This window comes from Mustela putorius, unplaced genomic scaffold (assembly GCF_011764305.1).
Source record: "Mustela putorius furo isolate JIRA1106 unplaced genomic scaffold, ASM1176430v1.1 tig00000129_pilon_pilon_pilon, whole genome shotgun sequence".
Lineage (NCBI taxonomy): Eukaryota > Metazoa > Chordata > Mammalia > Carnivora > Mustelidae > Mustela > Mustela putorius.
The window spans coordinates 25,645,366-25,672,447 of record NW_025421290.1 but is presented as its reverse complement, the minus strand read 5'-3'; the positions used below and the strand labels follow the sequence as shown (position 1 = coordinate 25,672,447).

Here is a 27,082-nt window from a genome sequence, read left to right as displayed (position 1 = left end):
ATCATGATGTAGTAATTTATTGCTGGATTCACTTTGTTAGTGTTTTGTTTAGGAGTTTTGAATCTATATTCATGAATAAAATTGGCCTGGAATTTTTCTTTCTTATCACGTCAGGTTTTAGCATCAGAATTCTGCTGACTTCTTAGAACAAGTTGGGAATGTGCCTTCTTTTTCTATTATCTTGAAGAGTTTGTAGAAAATATGTGTTATTTCTTCCTTAAATATTTAATGAATTCCAACAGAAAAATCATTTGAGTCTGAAGTTGTCCTTGTTGTAAGGTTTTTAATTACATATTCATATGAGAAGATACAGGGCTACTCAGATTCTTATTTTTCTTGTGTCAGTTTGGGTAAGTAGCATTTTTAGAAAATCTGTTCATTTCTTCTAAAATTTCACTCCGTAAGATTGCCACTGGGTTATTCATCACATTTGTTTATTATCTTTCACTTTTTTTACAAGATTTTACTTATTTATCTGACAAAGAGAGAGATAGTAAGAGAGAGAGCGCACAAGCAGAAGGAGCAGCAGGCAGAGGAAGAAGCAGGCTCCCCACTGAGAAAGGAGCCTGATGTAGGGCTCCTGCAATCATGACCTGAGCCACAGAATGAGCCGAAGACAGCAGCTTAACCGACTGAGCCACCGCAGAGTCCTTCCTTTATTATCATTTAAATGTAGTGACATCCCCTGTGTCATTCCTGATACTGGTTATTTGTACTTTTTTTTCTTTAACACTTTCACCAGGATTTGCTGATTTTTATAGTCTTTTGGCAGTAATGATTCTATGGGATGTCTGTTTTCTATGTCATTACTTTCCTCTCTTATTTTTGTTCTTTTCTTCCTCCTACCGTTTTTAGAAAACATTAATTGTCCTTTTTTAAGTCTCAAAATTAATATTTAAGTTACTTGTTTTCAAGCCTTTTTTTTCTAATACATACTTTTGAAGCTACAAATGTCCCTTTAAGCATGGCATTAGCTGCATTCCACATTTGGCTTGTCATATTTTCACTGGGTGACTCGGTAGGTTAAGCATCTGACTCTTGGTTCCGGCTCAGGTCATGATCTCAGGATCCTGGGATAAAGCCCCATGATGGGCTCTGTGTTCAGCAGAGAATCTGCCTGAGGATTCTCTGCCCCTCCCCCACCACGTACACACTATCAAATATAAATAAATCTTGGGGCGCCTGGGTGGCTCAGAGGGTTAAGCCTCTGCCTTCGGCTCAGGTCATGATCTCAGGATCCTGGGATCGAGCCCTGCATCAGGCTCTCTGCTCGGCAGGGAGCCTGCTTCTCCCTCTCTCTGCCTACTTGTGATTTCTGTCAAATAAATAAACCCTTTAAAAATAAATAAATAAATCTTTATTTTTTTTTTTAAAAGATTTTATTTATTTATTTGACAGATCACAAGTAGGCAGAGAGGCAGGCAGAGAGAGAGGAAGGGAAGCAGGCTCCCCGCTGAGCAGAGAGCCCAACACAGGGCTCAATCCCAGGACCCCGAGATCATGACTTGAGCCGAAGGTAGAGGCTTCAACCCACTGAGCCACCCAGTCGCCCCATAACTAAATCTTTAAAATAACTAAGTAAGTCTTTAAAAATAAGTAAATAAATACTAGCTAATTTTCATTGTTATTTCTTTTTTGACTCATCATAATTGCTTAATATTTAAACATATGGGGATTTTTCAGTTGTCTTTTTCTGACACTGAATTCTAGTTTAATGTCACTGGGATCTGAAAATATACTCTGCATGATTTCAGTCCTTTAAAATTTGCTGGACTGCTTCATGACTGAACATGGGCAATGCTGGTAAATACTCTATGTACACTTGAAAGGAGTGTATATTCTATATCTGTTGAGTGCACTGTTTCATAATTAGATCAGGCTTGTTAATTCACTTTGTTCAAATTGTCTACATTTTAATGGATTTTTAAAGACTTCATTTTTAAGCAAATTCTATAGCCAATGGTGGGCTCAAAGTTATAACCCTGAGATCAAGAGTTGCATGCTCTACTGACTGAGTCAGCCAAGCACCCCATCCTGATTTTTTTTTTTAAGATTTTATTTATTTATTTGTCAGAGAGAGAGAGAGAGCGAGCACAGGCAGATAGTGTGGCAGGCAGAGTCAGAGGGAAAAGCAGGCTCCCTGCGGAGCAAGGAGCCCGATATGGGACTCAATCCCAGGACGCTGGGATCATGACCTGAGCTGAAGGCAGCTGCTTAACCAACTGAGCCACCCAGGCATCCCCCCAATCCTGATTTTTATTGGCTACTGGGTATATCAGTTACTAGGATACATTAAAATCCCTAATTATATCAATATCTCTATTTCTCCTTGCAGGTCTTTTCTCCTTGCAGGTCTTCTTCTTTTTTTTTTTTTTTAATATTAGAATTTTTTTATTATTTCAGAAATACTAGGATGGCTAAATGCAAATAGCTAAAATTACATTTTTTAATTTAAATTCAATTAATTAACATATAATGTATCATTTATTTCAGAGGTGAAGGTCAGTAATTCATCAGTCATATATAGTACCCAGTGCTCATCACATCATATGCCTTTCTTTATATCTATCACCCAGTTACACAATACCCCAACCCCTCTCCCCTCCGGCAACCCTCAGTTCGTTTCCTATGATTAAGAGTCTCTTATGGTTTGTCTCCCTCTGGTTTCATCTTGTTTTATTTTTTTCTTCTCTTCCTCTATGATTCTCTATTTTGTTTCTTGGATTCCACATTGAATGAAAGCATATGATAACTGTCTTTCTCTGATTGACTTATTTCACTTAGCATAATACCCTCTAGTTCCATTCATGTTGTTGTAAATGGGAAGATTTCATTTTTTGATGGCTGAGTAATATTCCATTGTATATATAGACCACATCTTCTTTATCCATTCATCTGTCGATGGACAGCTGGGCTCTTTCCATAGCTTGGCTATTGTGGACATTGCTACTATAAACATAGGGGGGGAAAATGCCCTTTTGGATCACTTCATTTGTATCTTGGGGTAAATATCCAATAGTACAATTGCTGGGTTGTAGGGTAGCTCTATTTTCAGCTTTGCAGGTCTTATTACGCGCGTGCGCGTGTGTGTGTTTAATAAGTGCATACACACTTAGAAATATATTTTTCTCGTAAACGGAATCTTTTTTTTATTATGAAATATCTTTTCGACTCTAACAGTCCTTCTTGTTTATAAAGGGTATACTTTATCTGATATTAATATAGCTATGCAGGGCAACTGGGCGGCTCAGTGAGTTGAGCACCCAACTCTGAATTTCAGCTCAAGGCATAATCTGGGGGTTGTGGGATTGGGCCCCCCTTCGGGCTCCATGCTCAGCATGGAGTCTGCTTGAGATTCTCTCCTTCACTCTCTGCCCCTCCCTCTGCTTATACATGCATGTGTTGTCTCTCTCTCTCTCTCTCAAAGAAATAAACAAAGCTTAAAAGAAATTTTATACACACACACACACAAACACACACATATACATATACATACATACATGGCTATGCAATCTTTCTTTTGGCTAATGTTTGCATGTTATATCTTTTTACATCCCTTTGTATTTGGCCTTTCTGTATTTTTTTTAAAAATGCGTATCTCTTTAAAGTAGTATATAGGTTTTTAAAACTTCAACCTTATCATCTTTGACTTTTAAACAGTCAGTATAATATATAGTTTACTATAATATATAATGTAGTATTAATATAATACAAAGTTTATATATAAACTCATATTTAGGGGTACCTGGGTGGCTCAGTGGGTAAAACCTCTGCCTTCGGCTCAGGTCATGATCTCAGGGTCTTGGGACTGAGCCCCACATCGGACTCTCTGCTCTGCAGGGAACCTGCTTTCCCCTCTCTCTCTGCTTGCCTCTTTACCTACTTGTGATCTCTGTCAAGTAAATAAATAAAATCTTTTTCTAAAAAAACATATTTACATATAAAATATACTCCATTTATATTTCATATAATTGCTGATATACTTGGGCTTAAACCTATTTTTTATTCATTTAGTTTTATCTACTATAGGATCCTTTTTCTCCACTTTCTACCTTTTTTTAAATTACCTGACTATATTTTATTATTCTAGCTCCCTTCTTTTATTATTTCTATATTCCTTTACCATTCATTTAAAGATTATCCAGAGTTTAAAACATGCATCCTTGACTTATTAATGGCTAATACAAATTAGTTTTATCATGTCCTACATAATAGATGGATCATATAACGTAACTTCCTTAATCTCTTCAGACTTAAGTTCTCCTTTGATCATATATTTTATTCACCAAATATTTACAACAGGAATAATAATTGTATTTAGAGTGAATATTTATTTATACTTAGTTACTTAATTATTATTTCTATTGCTCTTCATTCTTTCCTACATCTCTGAGCTTTGATCTGAAATAATTTTCCTTCTGTCCAAAGGATGCCTTTTAGGGGCACCTAGATAGCTCTCAGTTAGTTGGACATCTAACTTTTGATCTCAACTCAGGTGTTGATCTCAAGACTGTGCGTTCAAGCCCCACACTGGCCTCCACTCTGGGAATGGAGCCTACTTTAAAAAAAAAAAAAAAAAAAGGCAGGGGGATGCCTTTTAGGATCTCCTTTAATACAGATGGGCTCATGACAAATTTTTTCAAAATACTTTTAGTTTGTCTTCATTTTTGAGGAATCCTTTAGGTAGGTATAGAATACACAGTTAACAATAGTTTTCTTTCAGCAGTTTAAAGATCTCATGCTTTTTTTTTTTTAACTTGTGTTGTTTCATTGAACAGGTGGTTGACAATATTATTGTTGCTCCTTTGAAAACAAGAGTTAACTATTCCTCCAGTCTTGACTGCTTTTCAGCTTTTTTTATTTGACTTCTTTCTTCCTTTATTTTTTGTACTGAACCTGATTGCTATCTTAGGTCTTCTTAATTCTGCCGCTTTGTGTCATTTGTTAGGTTTGGAAAATTTTTTGCCATTTTTTCCAATTATTTCTTCTGTTCCATTTCTCTCTCCTCTCCTACTGAAACTCCAATTATGTGTATATTAGACCTTTCTCCCATATTTCATATGTCTTTCAAAATCCTGTATTTACTTTCTATCATTTTGTCTCTCCATGCTTTATTTCGGGTATTTTCTTCTTCTTGATATTTCAGTTCATTAACTCTCTCTTCAACTGCATCTACCATCCATTTTCAACACATGTATTAAAGTACAATTTACATACCATGAAATATACATATTGTAAATGTATACTTAGTGGTTTCAGCATATTAATTCAGTTGTGCAACCATCACCAACACTACAATGCAGTCTTAGAGGACTTAAATCGCCTCAAAAAGTTCATTGATTCATAAGTTATCTATTAAACTTCAGTAACTATATTTTTCAGTACCAAGTTCTTATTTACAATTTTCAGTTGTCTGGCAAATTTTTACATCTTATCTTTTAATTTTCTGAATATTTTCATCAGTTGTCTTAGAGACCATCTCTGATTAATCTACTAACTGGATTTCTTTTAGCTATATCTTTTTTTCTTCTTCTTCTTCATCTTTATTACTTGCTTTAAAGAACTTCAGTCACCTGGAATACATCTATAAAGTTTTTCCATCTCCTTTGTATTTTCTTTTTAAATATATATATATAAACGTATTCAAGAATAATTAACATACATTGTTATATTAGTTTCAGGCGCACAACATACTGATTCAACAATTCTGTACATTTCTCGGCGCTCATCAATGTAAGTGTGGTCTTGATCCCCTTTATGTATTTCACCCATCTCCCCGCCCACCTCCCCTCTGGCAACCACCAGTTTGTTCTCTGTATTCAAGCCTGGGTTTTTTTGGTCTCTTTTTGTTTGTTCATTTGCTTTGCTTCTGAAATTCCACATGGGAATGACAAAGAAGGGGTAATATAGATAAAGATAGAGATGGAGATACAAATGGAATATTAAATGGCCATAAAAAAGAACAAGATCTTGCCGGTTGTTGCACCGCAGGTGGACCTACAGGGTATGGTGTTAAATGAAATAAGTCAGCCAGAGAAAGACAAATACCCTTCAGGTAGCTCTTATTTGTTGATTTTCTAAATCATGTCTTATCTGCTCATACGTCTAGTTACTTTTTACCAGGTGACAGATACAGTATATGAAAAACTCTAGTAACAACATGAGGCTCTGAAAGATGTATCTTCCTCCAGAGAGGATTTTAACTTTTGTTCCTGGCAAGCAACTAAGCTAGGGACACTAATCTGAAAATATTTGATTTTTGGCTTCAGTCCCTGTGTGAGTTTTTCTATTTCTGGTTGATCTTGACTCAGGGTTCCAAATGAAAGCCCAGGTTGTTTACTAGGGCTTCTGCTCCTTGGCAGGACTTAAATACAGTTATAATGCCCCCAATCCCATGAGTCTGTTGAAAGCTCTGCCAAGTTTTTTAGTCTCTTGGCCACTAATTTTGGAAGTGACAAATGTCTCAAGAAAAAGATCCAAAGCTGTGCTCATCTCTTAGGGCTTTCCCTTCCCTGAATCTTGGTTTTATCATTCCACATTGCCTTGATGCCTCTCCAATGCTTCCAAACTGACTTTTTTTTTTCTTTTTAATTTTAAGCAGGTTTTCTCAGCAGATAAACCGGTATGAATAAATCTGACCTACTATTGCTACCTACACTGACTATCACTGTAAGTAAGGTGACTGACTATAATTTATCACATAAACCAGGAAGCCTTTGAAAATAAAAGGAGTCATTATACCGAGGCAGTACACATAAACTAAAACTATCACAAACAAATGGGGATATATGGTCATCCCCAATAATACTGCATGAAGTACTCTGCTTTAAAAATATAAATTATTTTAGGGGCACCTGGGTGGCTCAGTGGGTTAAAGCCTCTGTCTTTGGCTCAGGTCATGATTTCAGGATCCTGGCTGGGATCAAGCCCCCGCACTGGGCTCTCTGCTAAGCAGGGAGCCTGCTTCCCACTCTCTCTCTCAATCCCTCCTTCTCTCTTTCTGCTTGTCTGTTCTGCCCACTTGAGATTTCTGTCAAATAAATAAATGAAATCTTTAAAAAAAAAAAAAAAAAGCCTCTACCTTTGGCTCGGGTCATGATCCAAGGCTCCTGGGATTGAGCCTCATATTGGGCTCTCTGCTCTGCAGGGAGTCTGCTTCCCTTCCTCTCTCTCTCTGCCTACTTGCGATCTCTGTCTAACATATAAATAAAAGCTTTTAAATTTATATATATATATATATATAATATATATATTATAATATATATATTATATAAATATAATATATAATATATAATATTATATATATTATATATAAATATATAATATATAAATATATAAATATATATAATATATATATATAAATTAATTTAATTTAATAGGGTGCCTGGATGGCTCAGTCAGTTAAGCGATTGACTCTTGATTTCTGGTCAGGTCATCATCTCAAGGTCATGAGATCGAGTCCCACACTAAGCTCTGAGCTCAGTGGGGTGTCTGCTTGAGGATTCTCTCTCCCTCTCCCTCTCCCCCTCTCCCTCTCTTCCTCCCCTGCTCCTGTTCTCTCTCTCTCTAAATATAAATATAAATATATATAGGTAAATTAATTTTAAAATCACATCAGCCATATCAAAAATATAGAAGTCTTGCCTTTTCCCTTTGTGACTGAATACTTAGTATTAAGGATAAAAAGGAGCCCTTGCTCAAAGTGGGAAGAGACCGCTGAGTAGCTCACTGCATCAACAGAGGGGGTTAGCTATCCTATCCAGTCTGCTAGGTCCTGGGCTGTATATCTCATTAATGTCTTTGGCTGAGACTCAGCATGTCCAAAAGAGGAGTTTTAGAAACCTTTCCAAACACAAGAAAAAAAAATTCTGAAATTCCCATTTACTGGAGAAGGTTTAGAATTGGGAAGAAAATGGACACAATTTTAAGAGCCCTGTGCACCCACCCATCTACACTTCATCAATTTTATTAAAAACGCTATACTCTGCTCTTACCTGCCAGAAATTCTGTGCCCTATTCCACAAATGAAACAACATAAGACATGAAGGCCATGCTGTCTTGGCTATTGGTGGAACCACATTTACCTGCTGGGTCATCTTCTAAAGTGAACTCCTCTGAGTTCGAGCTATTCTCTGCCCAGTGCCAGAGCTAAGCCCAAGGAGGTGCTCAGGCAAATTAAACATGGTCGACACCTAATTATAGACTCGCCACATCTTGTATTTTGTAGCCTGACCCTTCCTGGAATTTTGAGGATGCTATTCAGGATACCATTTCCTATTCCTCATCTGCATATTTTAGATGGCTTGATTCAAAACAATGTTTTGAATATAAACAGCTCAACATTTTTCCAAAACACAGGCTTTATTGGCATTTAAAGTAATTTGCCACATGCATTGTGCTTCATCTGAGCAGGTGGATAATAGATTAGTTAGAGTTACTAAGATGTCAGTGTATTTTCCCATCCACAGTGCAGTGCAGTAGAGAAAGAAAACTATGCAATGAAAAGAAAACAAACGATGATTCCAACAGTTTAACTCAAGTCCATATGTCATTCTCATTTACTAAGACCAGTAGCAACAGAAAATAAAAATAGAGAATTGAAAACATTGAGCCTAGCAACAAAGTAATGAGTTCAACTCAAGCAGAGAGTGACACCGAGACCAATAAACCAGGGTTCAGTTCAGCTGAGATTATCTGTGGCCCTAGAGAATATTTAAGAGCTACACTCTGTTTGTTGATTCGCTAACTATTTGCCTGGAAAAAGGCTGGCTTCCTTAGGCAAGACCTAAAAGCAAAGGAAAAAGAAGTGAAAAGTCCCTGCTAAAGGACTTGAGATTACGCCAAGACTTTATCCTTCCCATCCTACAAATAAACTAGAACCATCGCTGTATCAATCACAAAATCAATTGCAGAAGTCTTTCTCCACTCATAGCAGTTTACACCCCTTCACCTGACCAGCCCTGGGGCAGGGTCTTATCTCGCATCCCTATACCCAGCTACTCCTCAGTGTCTAGCACCCTTCAGACCTCAAAGATATTTCCAGAATGAAGGAATGAATTATCAGAACAACCCAGAAGGTGACAAGAAGGCTGATATCAAGACATTTCAGAAGAAACAACTGAGATAGATTAGAATGGTCACCCCATAGAATGGCCACTATTGTGTGTAGTGCCCTCCAAACTTCAGGGGTTTTGGGGGTTTTTCCTCCAAATTTTTATTTTGATAAATTTCAAGTCTAAGGAGAAAACATGAAGAAATAACGTAATGAGTAAGTCGCAGATCACAACACCACATCCCTAAATATGCTAACAGTCATTTCCTTAGAACAAGAACATTCTCCTTTCATTCAGAGGTTTAATTTCTGTATAGCGCACTGTGTGTTCGAAACTGCATGACAGGGGACATTTTCAAATGTTCAGCACAAAATTCACACCCTCAAGGAAGTTATGATATAGTTGGGGGTTTACACTGGATGAACATGAAATAATTCAGGATAATTAAATCCTAAACGTTGGTGGCACTGATTCTAAGTAAAAAGGGAGCTCAGAGAAGTGAGAAACAGGTGGGTCCACAGTTTCAGAGAGGAAATGCATGGCAGAGAGAGGCTGGCTGTTTATTACACCTGTTTTTCTTCCTCTGAGGCTCATATCCAGAATACCTTTCCCAGCAACGCTCCTTGCAGGCAGATACGGCAACCCAATCAAGTATTAGCTAATAACTGGGAAAGGAAGTTGAATGTGCCACATCTAGACGACCAGAGGAAAAAAAATCTGTCACTCCTGAGTTTCTACGTTCTTTCCCTTTTTTGCTGGTGCGATCCAAATAAGCACAATGACCTTAGGAGCCATTGGTTGAAAATGGCAGAGCCCCAGAATGAAAACTGTCTGGCTCCCTCAATCACCACCTGAATCAGTGTCAGCCTCTTGTCAGGACATCCACTTTGGATATGTAAGGAATAAACTTTTATTGTTTTGCTTCATTACACTGTTGGTTTTATTGAAGCAGCTAGTATTATCTCAACAAATACAAGTTAGAACTTAAAATAGGTGTAGAAGGAGGTCATATTTTGAAAATGACTGTGCTTTTTTTCTACTGCCTGATGCACACATGATCTTCACCCAAATTACCCAGAGGCAGTCATATGTTCAGGGACTACTGAAGAAGGAATACAAAGAGAAAGAAGGATGAAGTTCTTTTTCTAGCACTATGGCAAAAAATATACCTGTCCAATCCTTGAAACAACTGAAGATTCTGGACAAAATACTTCCTCAAAATAGTTTGAAATATATGTATGAGCCAACAAGAAAATGAGGCATACTCAGAGCATAACACTTACATCAGCTTTCATCTTGAAGGCATTTAACAAACTGGGAGAACTTGAGCTTCTGATTTTACAATATAGTGGAGCATAGGGGACACCAAATAAATTTGGTAGCACTAACAGAGCCAGGACTCACCAAGGTAAAAAGAAAGTATACTAGGAGGTGCTCTGCTATATACAGGACTCCAAAAGGCTACCAGAATTTCCTGTCTCCAAAATTATTGCTGCACAGAGGAGAAAAAGTCCTTACTGAAAATCTGTAATCACAAGAGAGCCCTCATATGAGTTTTGAATATGAACAGATTATGTGATTGACAGCCCAAACTCAAGTTGAAAATTTTAAGTCCTTCCTTTACAGATTGTTTATGATACCATGCACCTGAGAATTTACCTCAATACAAACCTCAAAGAATTACCATTGATAAAGTCTCAAAAATAATTAGGTCACAGCAAAATAAAACAAAACCCACAAACAAACATGCATAAGGAAACAAAGATCATGAACAACTAGCAGAAACAAGAGAGAGTAGAATTGAACCCACAAAGATTTCAAATTTTAAAATCATGAGACACACAATATAAAATAAATATTATTAAATAATAGAAGGAAACAAGTATATAAGCTATAAGCAAGACCAGAAAGATTGACTAGAGAACACTGAAAATATCTAGACTGTAGTACATAAAGATAATACAGAGACTGAAAACATGAAAAAGTTAAAACACAGAGAAGACAAAGAACAGAAGTCTAATATATACTTAATCTGAAATCCAGAAGTAGAAAAGAAGAGTACAGAGTAGGGACAATATTCTGAGAATCTTCCAGAACTGATGAAAAAATCTAACCCATAAATTCACAAAACCCCAAAAAACCCATACAAAATAAATAGATAAAAGAGAAATGCACATATAGATACTTTATAATAAAAGTGCAGAATACCAAAGACAAAAAAATATCTAAGAGCAGCCATAAAGTACTACTGAATAAAGAACACCCTTCAATGACAAGTGACAATTAGATTTATTATTGACTTCTCAGTGGAAGAAACCAGAAAACAACAGATTATCTCTAACGTATTGACAGAAAAATAACTAGAATTCTACACATAGCAAACACAGGTTTTATACCTAGCAAAACTATATTTTTAGAAAGCAGGAAAAAAATACAACTTTGCAACAAACAATAACTGAATAGTTTTCCCTTAATTGATTCTGACTAAATGAAATGTAAGAAGAGAATTACTCTAGTAAGGTACGACTGGGGGCAGAGGAAAAATTATAAGCAAAGAAAGTAGTAAATATGTGGGTAAATCTGAACAAGAATTACTATTTTTAAAATGATAACAGCAATGTCTAACATGTGAAGTTAAAAAAAAAAAAAAAAACACAAGACACCTAAAACACTGAGCAAAAATGGACCTAATTTGGGGAAGCGAGGAGCAGTGACTGGAGCATAGGTTGCCTAAGATCCTTTCACTGCTTGAGAGGAAAGGAAAGATATGAATTAGTTTTAGACCTTGATGAGTTTACATGCCAAAACTTCCAGAGAACCACTAAAAGAATAATAATAGTGTAAAACTTCTAAACTACTATAGAAAAATATATAAAATAAGAAAGGAATGCTCATCAATTCAAAAGGTGGCAAGGAACAAAAGAAAAAGAAACAGAAGAGGCAAGACAAATGGAGAGGATAAAATAACATGAAAAAATAAGTTGAAATATATCCATAATTACAATAAATATAAACATAACATATTTCAGTTTAAAGATATTTACAGACTGCCTAAAAACAGTATCTACCTATATGTCACATATAAAACATACATCCAAAACACTATGATACAAAGAATTTGAAAAAAACAAAGGATAGAAAATCAAGTAGCAAAAATTAATAAAGAAGAAGCTGCTATGTCCCATGGTTGTCTAGTGTTGACACAGGAACAGCAGACAAAATATGCTTGAAGAGAAAAAAAACAGCATAAGCATTAAAGTGCATTCCTTCATGATAATAAAAGATTCAATTCTCCCAGATGACAGAAGTCTAAATATATACCAAATAATGTAACTTGAAAATATATTAAGAAAAGTGATAACAGTGAGAAATTAATACACTTCTTTCAATTAAAAATAGATCAGCAAAGTATTGATAAAAATAGTAAAGATTTAAAAACTAGGTTAACAAGCTTGATTTAATGTTCCATAATTGACATCATAAGACTGTGTTCTATGATAAAAATGCACTTGTTAGAAATCAATAATGAAAAAATAACTTGAAAGATATAAAACACTTTTAAATAACCCGTAGAATAAAGAAAAAGCCATAATAAATTTAGAAGTTAATTAAAACTGAACAGTGAAAATTTTACAAACTATCACTCCTGAGATAGTACAAACTCTGTACTTAGAAGGTCATTTATAGTGTATTTTTGTATTAGAAAAGAAAACTTCAGGGGTACCTGACTGGCTCAGTTGGAAGAGGTTTTATCTCTTGATCTCAGGGTCATGAGTTCGAGCCCCACATTTGGTGTAGAGATTACCTTAAAATAAAATCTTTAAAATTAAAAAATAGAAAACTTCAAAAGCTGCCATCTCAGGCAGTTAAAAGAATAAAATAATAAACACAAAAGTGTAAAAGCAATAAAGATACAAGCAGAAAGTAAAGAGAAAGAGATACTACAGAGAAGACCTAAAAAACTAAAAGTTTTTAGGAAAACTCTAGATAAAAGGCAAATAGGAACTTCACAAACAAAGAAAAATACACGACCAATAAACTTATGAAAAGGTACTCAAACTTATCCATAACCAAACAATTTAAATAATAATGAGATTATTTCACACTTATTATACTGGCAAAACTTTTAAAGTCTAACAATAATAAATGTCTTGAGAACATGAAACAACAGAAAAACACATTCACTACTAGTGGGAATGTAAATTGGCACAGGCACTTTTGAAACCAATTTGCATTAAGATGCTTATACCCTATGACCAGAAATTCCTTATCTAGACAGTTACCATAATGCAGAGGCTTTCCATTTTTTTGTTCCCATTTATAAGAAACATATTTTAAACCATGAGATAGTACACACACACACACACACACACACACACACACACAGAGCTATGATGTTTCCATTTATATGAAAGAAGGCAAAACGAAACTATATGTAGTTTGGGGCTAAAAAAAATTAAAAGTATATAACAAAACTATAAAGAAAAACAAGGACACAAACCAGACAGAAACCTCACACGTCTACTCACATCCCAGAAGCTAGAATTTTGCCATACTTAGCTACAAGCCGGAGCGGGAGACACAGGTGGGAAATTGGTAGACTCTGCCACAGGCAGAAATCCCACAGCCTTGAAAGTCACACTTTGTCCTGGGACAGGATTTTCCACCATTTACCAGGAATCTGGAGGACCCAACTTTACCAGGGATCTGGAGGACCCAACTCAAAGAATCTACTGGAAGACAGTGGAAGACGCTACTTCCACCCAGCAGGGACCCGGAAGTCTCTAACCTCCATGCCTTGATGGTGCAAGGAAGAGGCAGTGAAGGGGAAGCTCAAGAAGAATCTACCCCTTTCTGGGTCCCAATAATTATGGGAAAGAAACAGGAGAGAAGAAAAAAGGACAGCGGAGTGGCCTACTCCTGGGGGACTCGGCCTCCTGACTGGAGGAAGTCCACTGGCGGGAGAGGGATGTCCTTGCGCCCATCTTCCTGCACCATGCGGAGCCCTGAGAAGAGACGGCCTACCCAGTGTGGGACACAGCTTCATCAGCCCAGTGCCACCGTGTGCTCAGGCAGAGGGAGCAGGGAGGTGAGGGGTTGGGGTGGGAGGAGGAGGAGGTTGAGCTAAGAACCACACACTCGCCTTGAGCTGGCTGTGGCCACAGGAAGGGACCCCTTGCCAAGACCATCAGACCAGTAGGCTGATGGAGGATATGGCTAAAACTCAGAGTTTGCTGCTCTTGGGAGCTGAGGTGGGCCTGGGTCAGCAGGGAGTATCACAGTGAGGTTTTTTTAAATTAAATAAAAGAATAAAATAAAAGAGGGGCGCCTGGGTGGCTCAGTGGATTGAGCCTCTGCCTTCAGCTCGGGTCGTGACCTTGGGGTCCTGGGATGGAGCCCTGTGTCGGGCTCTCTGCTCGGTGGGGAGCCTGCTTCCCTCTCTCTTTCTCTGCCTATTTGTGATCTCTCTCTGTCAAATGAATAAATAGAATCTTTTTAAAAAATAAATAAATAAATAATTTTTTTAAAAAAAGAAAAAAAAGAGAATGGAGGAGATCAGAGTGTTTGGGGTGTAGCAAGAAAAATACTATCTTTTGTATGGTCCATCCATGTATACAATGTCCGTATGTGCTTACTAGGGTCTCCTGACAATGTATCTGTATTTTTTTTTTTTTAAAGATTTATTTATTTGAGGGGGAGGGAGTTGAGGGAGGGTTAGAACACAGGGAAAGAGAGAACCTCAAGCCGACTCCCTATAGAGTGTAGAGCCTGATGTGGGGCTTGATCCTACAACCCTGAGATCATGACCTGAGCCCAAACCAAGAGTTGGATGCTTAACAGATTAGCCACCCAGGCACTCTGACAATGTCTCTGTATCTTTCTGTGGGTCTTTGAAAACCGCTGGATTAGATTACATGTAGTCAGAGTCACAGGCTTCAACTGCTAGTATAAAATAAGCAGCACCAGGGGGCAAGAGGCCCAGTGCCCAGGAACAGAGGTCACCCCACCTAAGGAGCCTGAATCTGCTCATCTTCGGGAAGAAATACAAGGAAGAAGCATGCTTGACACTTCTTCCCACACACACACACCCTCACAGGCAAAGGATTGGGGACAGCATGAGCAAATGGGCATTATTCTTCTAGGAAGACGAAGAATTACTGTAAGGGACTGCTTGGATTATCTGACCACACTGTTTTAAAATACATGGGATCAGAAGTTATCATTCTTTTTCCTGCTCATCAGCAGGTGCACACCAGGGAAGAAGGTTTGCTGTAGGAAAAAAATGAATAAATTGCACTTTCTCTATACACTGGAATTGCAGGATGGCTAAAACTGCCATCTTCCTAACATGTGAGCAGAGGAAGAAGGCGGCTGTGGTCAGGGGATCACAGGGACTAGGAACGATGTAAACAAAGGCAGTGGAGCTGGAAGGGTCAGGGCAAGTCTGGAGACCAGTTCTAGAACATTCCCTGAGCCCTAATGGGTAAGGCCAGATCATAGAAGCTCTTGCCGGACAGAGGAAGACAAGCTGGGTAAGGTGAGCCACAGCAAGTCACCACAGTCTCAGGAGCTGAGGGACACAACACCACAATAACAACAAAATACAAATCGCTAGGGTAAGTTGCAGCTACGTGCCAGGCTCTGGGCCAAGCGCTTCTCAGGGATTCTATGATTAACCTTCACAATAATCCATTCAGGATTTCCACGTTACTGAGTCTTCTTTGCATATCACTGGGTCTTAGGTCAAGGTCACACACAGCTCTCAGTGGGAGAGGCCCTTCCAGAGTGTTTTGGGGGGAGACAAGTCTTAAGGACTACAGAGGGAGGAAAGGGACCAGGAGGGGGACAGAGCCCCTTCGAGGTGACCCGCAGTCTCCCTGGTGTTAGGCACTGGCCCTCAGGACAAGGAGATGAATAAAAGGTAGATTTCCAAGAAAGCAGCAAGCAGCTCTGGTGATAAATGAGCTACAGGGATGGAAAACAAGGAGGTGTCCAAGTTTTCCACCCTGGGAAACAGGATAATGGTGGCAAGGGAGAGAAACAACAACAAAACGAATGCCCTGGTTGAACATTTCTGCCTGAATCCTGAGACTCCGAACTGGCTTGCCTTCTCTTGTTCCCATTTGTTTGGACTAAAAACCACTCTCCCAGAGTCTTCATTCATTTTCAAGTTCAGAGGATTATTAAAAATGATTCTTCTCCTAAAACGTCTATATTTCTGACCCTGTGGAAAGATCTAGAGAGTAGAGTGGTCGCAGGAGCTGCTGATGCTCTGGCCACTTCCCTTTTGGGCCTGACGTCCTAGTGCCCGCCAGCCCAACCTTCCACGGCTGCCACCTGCTCGAACAAGTGCCCATGAACTTTCTGTGGCTGGAGACTGTTTGGCCAGCCTGCAAGGAGCAGAGCTCTGGGCTTAGGTGAGGAAGTCAAAATGATTCCATTCCACTCAGTCTGTATCAACCCATGCGGGGTTTGTATGACTTGGGGGTAGCAGAGTCCCCAGAAGGAGATACCAGACGGCCCACTAATGGGACAAGTTAAGCCCCGTTTTTTATTCCAAAAATAAAGGAGATGTCATTGTATTTGTACCTCTGAGTCTGTTGGGCAGCCCTGTGAATTTCAAAAGTGAACATTGGGGCGCCTGGGTGGCTCAGTGGGTTAAGCCTCTGCCTTCAGCTCAGGTCATGATCTCGGGGTCCAGGGATTGAGTCCCACATCGGACTCTCCGCTCAGCGGGGAGCCTGCTTCCCTTCCTTTCTTTCTGCCTGCCTCTCTGCCTGCTTGTGATCTCTGTCAAATAAATAAATAAAAATCTTAAAAAAAAAAAAAAGTGAACATTGAATAGGAAATCCATTTCTGCAAAGGTCACAATGGAAAGATTCAGTGTAATATAGGGGTAACTCAGGAAAGTCATATCCCTTTCTTTTACCAAGTAGGTGAATGTGCTCCAAGACAGATGAAGGAAAATTCAAAAGATGAAGAGGAATTAAGAAAGATAGTCTCTGACAAGGGAACTAAAAAGTTCCTTGCATCCCTACTGGTCAGATGTGGGAACACAGAATGTCAAGAAGCAAAACCCCATTTCTTGCCAAAGTTCCATCAAATATCCCCTATTCCTACCCTCCTCCCAGGAGGAGATTCCATTTTGAGCATGGAAGGGGAAGTCATCAACCCTGGAACTGAAACAGGTGAACAGTTCAGAGGTAGCCACTGGGGTGGAAAAAAACGCCTAGAATTTGGGAGTCAGGAGAACTGGCCGGCTACCAATGAGTATGTGGCCCTAGGAACACAGGGCTCAGTTTCTTCATCTGTAAAATGGGACATTAATGCATACTTATCATTACTTAGTAGTAACAGTGGTAGTGGTATATGAATACTAGGTTATTACAAGAATCAATTAAAATCATATAGGGGAGGCAACTTAAAAAAAATCATTTATTTATTTGAGGGGCACCTGGGTGGCTCAGTGGGTTAAGCCGCTGCCTTCGGCTCAGGTCATGATCTCAGGGTCCTGGGGTCGAGTCCCGCATCGGGCTCTCTGCTCAGCAGGGAGCCTGCTTCCCCTCTCTCTCTCTGTCTGCCTCTCCATCTACTTGTGATTTCTCTCTATCAAATAAATAAATAAAATTTTTTTTTAAAAAATCATTTATTTATTTGAGAAAGGGAGAGAGAAGAGAGCACATAGGGAGCCTGTGCATGAGTGGGAGAGGGGCAGAGGGAGAAAAAAAGGGGCAGGGCTCCATCCCAGGATACTGAGATGCAGACCCGTGCAGAAGTCAGACACCCACCCCACTGAGCCACCCAGGCACCCTGGGGAGGTACCTTTTAAAGGACACCTCCTTATTAGTGTGATTTTATTTTTTCTATTACCCAATACAGCCAAATTTACCCAAGAGCAAGTTATTTCTTTTTCAAGAGACCACTATAAATGCTAAATCGAGTCCCACAAAACAAAATGACTCCCTTAATTTAGAGATCTGTATTGACTCGTCATTAAACAGCGATTGTTTTAAAGGCTCCGAAAATGTTGTTTGCCAAATCAGAAAATGTCAGGGTGTGAAGAGATACCTGAGATTATCTGAAATCTAACCTTCTATGATATACTAACATCCCCTCTTCAAGGAGAACTTGCTATGATCCAAATCCTAAGAAAGGTACCTAGCCCACACTCCGCGTAACCTCTGATGTCCTACGTTAGCATTTCTGCCAGGTCCCAGTAACTGGACCGCATCCTTGATCTCAAAACCAGAAATCCCCAAGAACATGAAAGTTTAAATGCTCACTCAAGAGAAATCACTGGTCTATTTTCATGAATATGCCTTGGGACAGTTCCACTGGTTTTCTGCGTACACACTCACTCTTCTTTGAAATGCAGTGGGAGGAGGAATAAGATAGCTTTAAACAGCCTACGCATGAAAAGCTTTCTTCCACACAATTCAACAAATAAAAGTTACCCACAATCATTTTATCTCCATCCACTACCACAGCCAACTATTTTGCAATTGTACTAGTTTCATCTTTGTAGCAGAAATATTTTCTTTAAAAAAAAAAAAAAAAGGGTTCCCTGGTGTGCCTGGCTGGTTCAGTGGGTAGAGCCTGGGACGCTTGCTCTCAGGGGCGTGAGTTCAAATCCTAGCATGACTGTGGAGCCTACTTAAAAAAAAAAAAAGAAAGAAACAAAGAAAGATAAAGAAAGAACTCTGGCCCAAGTTGCTGGGAAACCTGCAACTTCTCTCACCAGAACACCGATTATTCTTTTTTTTTTTTTTTTAAAGATTTTATTTATTTATTTGACAGAGAGAAATCACAAGTAGATGGAGAGGCAGGCAGAGAGAGAGAGAGAGAGAGAGGGAAGCAGGCTCTCCGCGGAGCAGAGAGCCCGATGCGGGACTCGATCCCAGGACCCTGAGATCATGACCTGAGCCGAAGGCAGCGGCTTAACCCACTGAGCCACCCAGGCGCCCAACACCGATTATTCTAATTGCCATTTCCAACGCCATGCAGGTAACAGGAACAGCCTGGCGGCAGTAATGGGAACCTAGAGAGGAGGAGTCTGTCCTCTCTACTTCTACAAACACCCACACTGCGCATCCCCCAGGTGACGCAGGGAGGACGGTGGTGGCCACAAGAAGCAGGACGCGCTACCGTCTGCCTGAAGGGTGCCCTGATTTCTCCTCACTTCCATAACCATGTGCGTGTGTATCAAGGGGTCATGAAAATCCAGAGTGGAACTGAAGGGGGCTTTCTCTGTCCACCACCCCTAGCAATCTTCAGATGCATAGTTCTGGGATGTAAGCGAGGAGAACCGAGCCCAACTCCAACGTTGTCATCTCAGTCAATTGTACAAGAAAGGAGATAACGCAAATATATTTGATGATATTCAAATATCATCTGTGTGTTATCATTCCACTCAACACTCAAAACACGACTGAGTCTGCCAAGCGGATGATATAGCTTGGCAAACCTTCATTTCATGAGCGACACTTAATATGAAATAATTTTCAGTGACAAATAGAATACCAGTGATATAACAGATCCCGAGGTGACAAATGAATAAACCCACGTATTCTGGAATAATCATAGCCAAGGTCTCTCAAATACCTCTGTGCGATGTTGCCGTAACTGACAGGGAAAGGGGGTCCTGGTTTGTAAATAACCCTTTTTTTTTTTTAAAGATTTTATTTATTTATTTGACAGAGAGAAATTACAAGTACACTGAGAGGCAGAGAGAGAGAGAGAAGGAAGCAGGCTCCCTGCTGAGCAGAGAGCCCGATGCAGGACTCGATCCCAGGACCCTGAGATCATGACCTGAGCCGAAGGCAGCAGCTTAACCCACTGAGCCACCCAGGCGCCCTGTAAATAACCCTTAAAGACATCCTTTTCCTTCCCTTATCAGAGACTGGTCCAGGGGGCTTTGCCATATTTATGGCCAGCAGAATCATTTGCTAGACACAGGCTGGCTTATTGAAGTACCTTGTAGTACGTGCCTTTTTCCTACTCACTCTCAACACAAGCGCCTCTTAAATTGTCAAGGCAAAAGTTCTCCTCGCCAGCTAAGAGGTTCCACGGCTCTGCAAGCCATTCCCTTGGGCCTTCTTTGGAGAATATTTTGGACACTTTAAAAGCAGTGATTTTCAAACTGTTTCACAGAGGTAGTAGGGTTCTAGGGTGAGCCCCAGGCACAGCCCAGGGGAAGACATCAGGCTCTGGGCTCCCGGCTCTTGGTTCCTCCCAAGCAGCTCTGTTCCTATTCAGCTCATGTATTAGGGTCTTGCATAAGATTCCATTCGGTGCTAAATATAAAACAAAAATGATGTCTTCAAAAATGTGTGAAAACCATTGCAACGAACCATTCCCTCCCTCCGACACTCTTACGCATCCTCCCAGGGCTGTTTCCGTCAAATGTAGGTTTCCGTACCTATTTTCCTTTAAAGCACCCTTGGTTTCTCTTCCAGAATCAGAAACATGCACAAATTAAAACAACCGAATGCGTTTATTTACAATATCCAAAAAGTAATCCAGAGTTTTGCACCAAAAAATCTCTTCAACGTTAAGATCTGTTTTTCTCACATGGATTGTACCCTGGATTTAGCACACACACACCCATTTCTGACTCTCCCCCTACACCAATCTTTCGCCATCAGCAGAGTAGGCATAGACCTGACATTCAGTCTTTTTGAATTTTCTTCTGATAAGCAAAGAAAAGAAGGAAGCGACCTCTCTCCCTTTACCTCTCCAGGAAACTGGCATTTAGTTGGTATTCGGGATTATTAGAAATTTGGCATAGCTATCCAAAAATGCCAGCTTCAGTGAGTATGTGTGTATCTGACAACTGAAAACGAATTAGAATATTATTGAATATTATTGAATATTATTGTTCATTTGTATTGGTAAAATAAGTTGTACACAGTAGAATAATGACCAATTTTTCTAATCCCATAGTCAAAAATAAATAAACAGAAATGCCAAAGATTTGGAGTAGCTTTAGAAATTCTGAGCAAACTATTTGACAGACAATGGAGAAGGCAGGCAGATTCTAGAAACCAACAAATCCCATTCATTTCCTTTGGTTTGTAAAAACAAGCAACTGACTTGCTTCCTGCCAATGACCATACTTATAGATAAGAAAGCTCCCTGCAGGAAATTCTTTACTAAAAGAGAACTGTTGTTGTCATTAAACACAATCTTTTTCACCAAATCCCAATCAGTTAAATATCCGACAGTGGGATCCTGAAATGTATATGCTGAATCAACCCAACAGGTGATTGTTGTATCGCTGTATTTCTTCTAAAGCCCATACTCCTATGGCATGGGGAAGGATATTACATGAACATTAAAATACAGTCAGGATTCTTTCCACTGTCTCTCTTCCCCCATGCAATCAGTTCATAAAAACAAAGAAAATTTGCTCCTTTTTAAAAAGATCAAAGTGTTAATTAAGTAAGATTTAAAACTGACCAGTTTCAATTAAGATAAAGCAAGACAATGCTATGAATCATGACTGGAAGGAAGATATCTCTAAATGAATATCAAGAATTTTAGAATTTAAAGACTACCACTGCCCAGATTAGAGAAACGTTAAGAAACACATTGGCCATGATATTTACAAGCGTCCGTGTTGACTGTCCAAGTAAAAAATCAAGGAGAAGGCTTCCTTGGTTATTTTTCACTCAGCAAAGTGAAAAGGAGGAGGGTCTCCAGGCTTTTCTCCCTTTCCCCCCCTCCTCACTGAAACCATTACCAAGATATTGAAAATAGTCGCAACTCTGATTTAGAAAACTTAAAACTACACGCACAAACGGAGAGGAAACTTTTCTAAGTTAATCAGATACTAACAGCAGTTTGGAAACAGTTTAGCTCTGTTTAGTGGGAGTTTTCCTCTCCCCGCTGGGCTGCTGAGAACACCGGCCCCTGTACTTTGCAAAGCCCCAGTCAGTCAGTGGATTTATCCCCACTCACGCAGCCTTAGTCCAGGGCTCCAAAATGCCAGTCTTTGAATTCAATTGCTACAGTTCAACTTTGAACCCTCTTGCAAACAGTCTCTTCATTACACCTTCCCCAAGTGACTCTTCATCTATGGGCAACACTCCAGTCTTGACTGCCCTAAAAAGAGCTTTGTCCTAACCACAGGACCTACAAATTAAGTTTGATTCCACAATTAAGGGCTCAAAAACCTTCTTCGCCCTTCCTTACACAACTCAGAGGCAGCCAACTGCTAAGTAAGCACGTGCGCTCATCCTTGCTTTAACATTGTTTTCCCCCTCACGTATTTTTAATAAAATACAGTTATGAAATCCAGGACACTGCATTTTTGGTTGTTGTTGTAAAATGACCTTGATTTGACAGGCACGGTCTCAGGTTTCAGCAGATGCTGTGGGAAAGCGTACAGAAGCCAACATGTTCTCCAGGCATCTGTGATGACATGCAGGGGTTTTTTTTTTTAAGTGGCGGTTATGGTAGCGTATGTGTGTGTTGGGGGGGTTACTATTCTCGGTTTCCATGACAACCATGTCTCCACTCATCGGTTATTAGATACCATCCACTTCCTGTGTCTAAATTTTTAAGCCAATCAGAAAAGTGTTTATACATTTAACAACTTCTGAGATACTTCTTCTTTAACTGAAGTGCTTTAAGGCTCACATGAAGATGTCCACGGGTTTTATATATTTTTTGGTCTTACAGACACAGAATTCCACAATATTTATTAATTTCTGTTCTTAAGCGGTGAAGAATGGCCCTATTCTTGGATGCAAAATGCATTCTCCCCAAACAGATGCCACAACTTCCTATCACAGTGTGCAAGCTGATTGTGATTGTTGGCTCTTCAGTGCCTTTTTCTTTCACTGGTGCAGACTTAAATTCAGTGCATGGAACATGTTAATGCACAGGGCACTTAAATGATCAAAGTAAAGATCCAGCAAGACGCCCATGTGCTGATGGTGCTGTTTAAATATTCAGGTCAAAAACCGCCTATGAAAAATTATTCTAACTTGAACAACTTTGCATTGTACAGCTCCCAAGGAGAAATCATGGAGAATGTATTGTAAAGTGATATGTCTATAAATGTAAGCTAGTAGCTGACGTCTGCAAAGAAATTTGTCACCAAAATGGCCTACTTTATCCAGATAGAAACGAAAAATTAAACATAAAGATTCTCGCGAGCAAACTGCAACCCGAAACTAAAAGGCCGTCTTGCAGGAATCTGCGCACGAGAAGACAAATCTGAAAATTACAGCCGGATTTTAAAAGAAGGTTTGGGGTGGCTGTTTTCCTTAAGTCTCAATCTAGCTGACCAATCAGTGTGAGAGTTTAAGCGGTTTGTAGGCATCTGTGCAGTCTTCGGCTCTGCACTCGGAGCTGCTCTCCCCTCTCTAAGGCAGAGCTGGCGATCAATGAAAAACAGGGAACAAAAGGAATATAACAGGACGTCTTCCTTAGCTAAGGAAAATGATTCCCTTTTTCCTCAATGAGCCAGGAGCACCCTACCTACACCAGCACCACATGGGAGCTCCCGGCCGACCAGTCCACAGGACGCACATTTTTACATTTGCAGTGTGTCCCAACTGCTACCAAATGTGTCACCTTAAGCACATCATGTGACAGAGGGCTCCCCGAGCCCCACCGACTGAAACTAATAAATTAAGTCAATTAATAATCCACAATTAAAAGCTGCCCAGAAAGCCTGCCTTTCCCTTCCCCAAACGTCATCCCAGGAGTATAAACAAAGCATGAAAAATAGTCTCCTCAGCTTCCCAGCCAGTAATCATGGTTTTTCTCCTCAAAACAACGCTTCTCCAAAAAGAGAAATATTCTCGCTGCCCTCAAAGGAAACTCTCATCTGTAGATGTCATATTAGGATAACCGGCTACAGTGTTGGAAAAGAGGCTGAAAACTGCCCACAGATCTGACACTGCTTATAATTGATAGCAAAACAGTTGCGACAGCAATGCTGTAAACTCTGCCCGAGCCAAACTCCACATTTAACACCTTAGTTCCTTGAAAATAAAAGTAACGCCTGGGGAGCCCACAAAAGTAAAGCCCTGGGAAGTAATTAACAGAATTACATCCATTATTTGACAATTTTTGAAATTATTCATTTGTCTGCTATTTTAAAAGAAACATTTTTTAAACGGCTATTCACAAATTCCTAAGAAACTTTTTTTTTTTTTAATGAACTTACTTTTGAGCCAAAACTAATGAAAATATTCAACTTGCTATCCCTGGATCTTTCCCATTCGGGCTGCAGGCTATAAATCAATCTGAAACCAGGTGGAAATACGAGGGCGGACACCTTAAAAAAATCAAAGGGTGCCCCAAAATGCAGCAGCCAGAACAGTGAGGGCTTCTCGTGACAATGCTGAGCCAGAGCAGAAGCTCAGGAGGCAGGAAATGAGCCCCATTTTCGTTACCTTCGATCGCCGGCCCCCCCACCGCTGCTTCTCGCGGCCGCATTGGGGGGCTGCGGCGGCGCTGGACTCGCCGGTGGCCCCGCCGCCGGGTCGCGCCGTCTCCCGGCCGAGCTGCAGCCGATCGCGGCCGGAACCCCGGCTCCAGCCCCGGCGCCCGCCCGGGGTCGGCGGCGCGGCTCCCACCCGGGCCCGGAGCCCCGCTGGGTCCTAGTGCGCGCCGCGCGCCCGCCCGCCCGCGGCCCGGTCTGCAGCCCGCACGTCCGGCAGGCAGCACCGGGAGCGCCGGCAGTCCCCGGCGAAACACCACAACCCGTCGGTCCCTTTCAAAACCGGACACGGTGTGCGCGGATGAACGGGCGCTCGGTGTCAAATCCTAGCATAAGATGTTAAAAGAAACACGCTGGCTACAAGTGAGGGGAGGCGGATGTTGGTGTCTATCTGCAGCCCCCGTGGAAAGCACAGGGCAGTGACTGGTTTCCGCACGTTTGCCTGGTGCACTTGGGATTCGGTACCTTCACAGATGGTTAAGAGACTGTGGGGATCCACAGAGACAGATTTCAAAAAAATATAAGGCAAAAGAAAAAAAAAAAAAAAAAAGATTGAAAATGGGTGTGTTTATAACAGTATTTTACACAGTCTTCCAATTTTTTGTGTTCTAACAGGTCCCCCTTGCATTTTGCTTTCTGTTACTTTATCGTATGCTATTTTAAATAACAAAGGCCCATATGGCTCAACACGTAGTCGTTTGATTTCCAAAAGACCTCAAAAATTGCATCAAAATATGCACTCCTGTATCTCCTAAGAAATCAATGTGAATGAATTAATGGTGGCATATGGTGTGCCTCATAGAGAAAACTTAATTACAAATTAAAACAAATGTGAAAATTCACAAATTCAGTAAACTGAAAGTAAATTATCGTCCTAGATGTATACACAAATCGGCTTATGAACAATTAGGAAAATCTAAGTTCTAGGTTTCTCTTTTAACTGCAGGAAGGGTGTTACATGAACCCCTACAACAGATTCCCCTCACTGTCCCCAAAAGGGCTTTCAGCCACCTCTCAGCACGTTCATTTACTGCAGCCCACCTGGAAGGCAACATTTAAACTTGCAAGTGCTCATTTAAGAGGACAATTCTATTAGCCCCTAATTCAAAATAAAAGTACTTTCGTTTGCAGGCCCTGTTTGAAAGGCTTCAGGACTGGGAGCTCGCTTTCAGTCTTTGATATCACCAAGTTTGAAGGTCACAATTCTGTAAAACTGCTAATAACAATGGTGCTGTGGTTTGACACCAAAAGGAAAATCAAATGTGTGTTTTCTGAGTTCTATTTCGGGAACGGAAAAAGTCCCTTTGAAAATTACTCGTGCCCACCTCCTTCCCGATTATAGCTAAATAAATGTAATGGAAGATTTTTAGTATTAATTAAACATCAAAGACACCTTTTCTGCTGCCTTACGTCCACACAAAAAAAACTAGTTGTAATACGTTACACTTGTCGATCTTCAAAGTACTCACACGTACATCTCAGGTGATCTTTACCACACCTCTGTGATAAAATAGACATTTGAATCCCCAATTTTCAAATGAGAGAGTGGAAGTCCGGAAGGATAAAGCAACTTGTCCAAAAACACACAGCTGATATACGGAGGTGCTGGGGGATCTAAACCTCAGTCCCCAACATTTCTAACAACCTCTGCTTTCTCAAGTGCGCCATCTGCCCTCCCAATGATTCCCCCATCAAGCAAGTGGAAAAGGAAGTGTTGGAAACCAAAACGCAAGAAGGTTTCTGCAGCCACCATTTCTTACCTGCATTAGAAGAGCAACTAACCAGGATGGGAACCTGAGGAAAGTTGAGCATACTGTAGTCTCTGCTAAATGAGAATGCTGGCTGGTGAGATTTCTGTCCTGTGGTTGTCCAGGGTACTCTACCCAGGGCAGGCAGAAAACAGAAAAACTTTGGGGCTGAGGAATGCCCCTGTGCCCTAAGCACCTTTGTTTCTTATCAGAGACGAGATCTGCTGGGCACATGGAGACCCGAGGCTCTCGCAAGTGGAACTTGGTTTTCTACATGCAGTCTTGGCACCGATAGTCCTTGAAAAATCCTAGAACCTCAGGTGTCTCAGAGACCAGGTGTCCTATTAGTAAGCTCTAGGGCGTCCTGGTCCAGACCTGGTGACAGCCGGGTATGACTTCCCTGCCCTCCTGCACCCATGGGAAAGCAACAGTCAGTTCCGTTTGTGGCAGTCCACTGCCTCCTCCCCTCGGCTGCAAGGAAATGCAACTTCTCTGATGATGTGTCCCACCCACTTGAATACCAGCAGGTGAGTGCTGGGTGACATTTAGCTGAAAAGACAGAGACATTTTATTCTTAAAAATTATTCATTCCTTTCCTTGGGCAGCTCACGAGGAAGAGGCTGGGCATGGTGGCATCGTGGGAAGATACGATGACCTTCCTGAGCAACAACTCAGCAGGATGAATGTAAAACTTGCCTACTTACTTCCTTGATGAATGAATTGGATCCCTTTGTTGAAAACTGGTGTAATTAGGCTGTAGTCACACAGTGCATGGCCTCCAAAGGCTGCACATGGGAGGCTCAGAGTAATCTCACAGCAATAGG

At 40.4% G+C, this 27,082-nt stretch overlaps 1 protein-coding gene across 2 annotated transcripts in view; it reads right to left on the bottom strand.

The window, feature by feature from the left end:
- Window positions 1–26,288, bottom strand: part of FOXN3 (forkhead box N3) — a 399,089-nt gene extending 372,801 nt beyond the window's left edge. Inside the window, exon 1 of one of the 2 annotated variants that reach the window (XM_045071364.1) lies at window positions 26,271–26,288. The gene's annotated coding sequence lies outside the window, so the exon portion shown is untranslated. Of the gene's footprint in view, window positions 1–24,463; window positions 24,646–26,270 lie in introns of those variants that run through there. The other variant, XM_004739079.3, reaches the window with a different exon arrangement.
- Window positions 26,289–27,082: the final 794 nt, after the last annotated feature.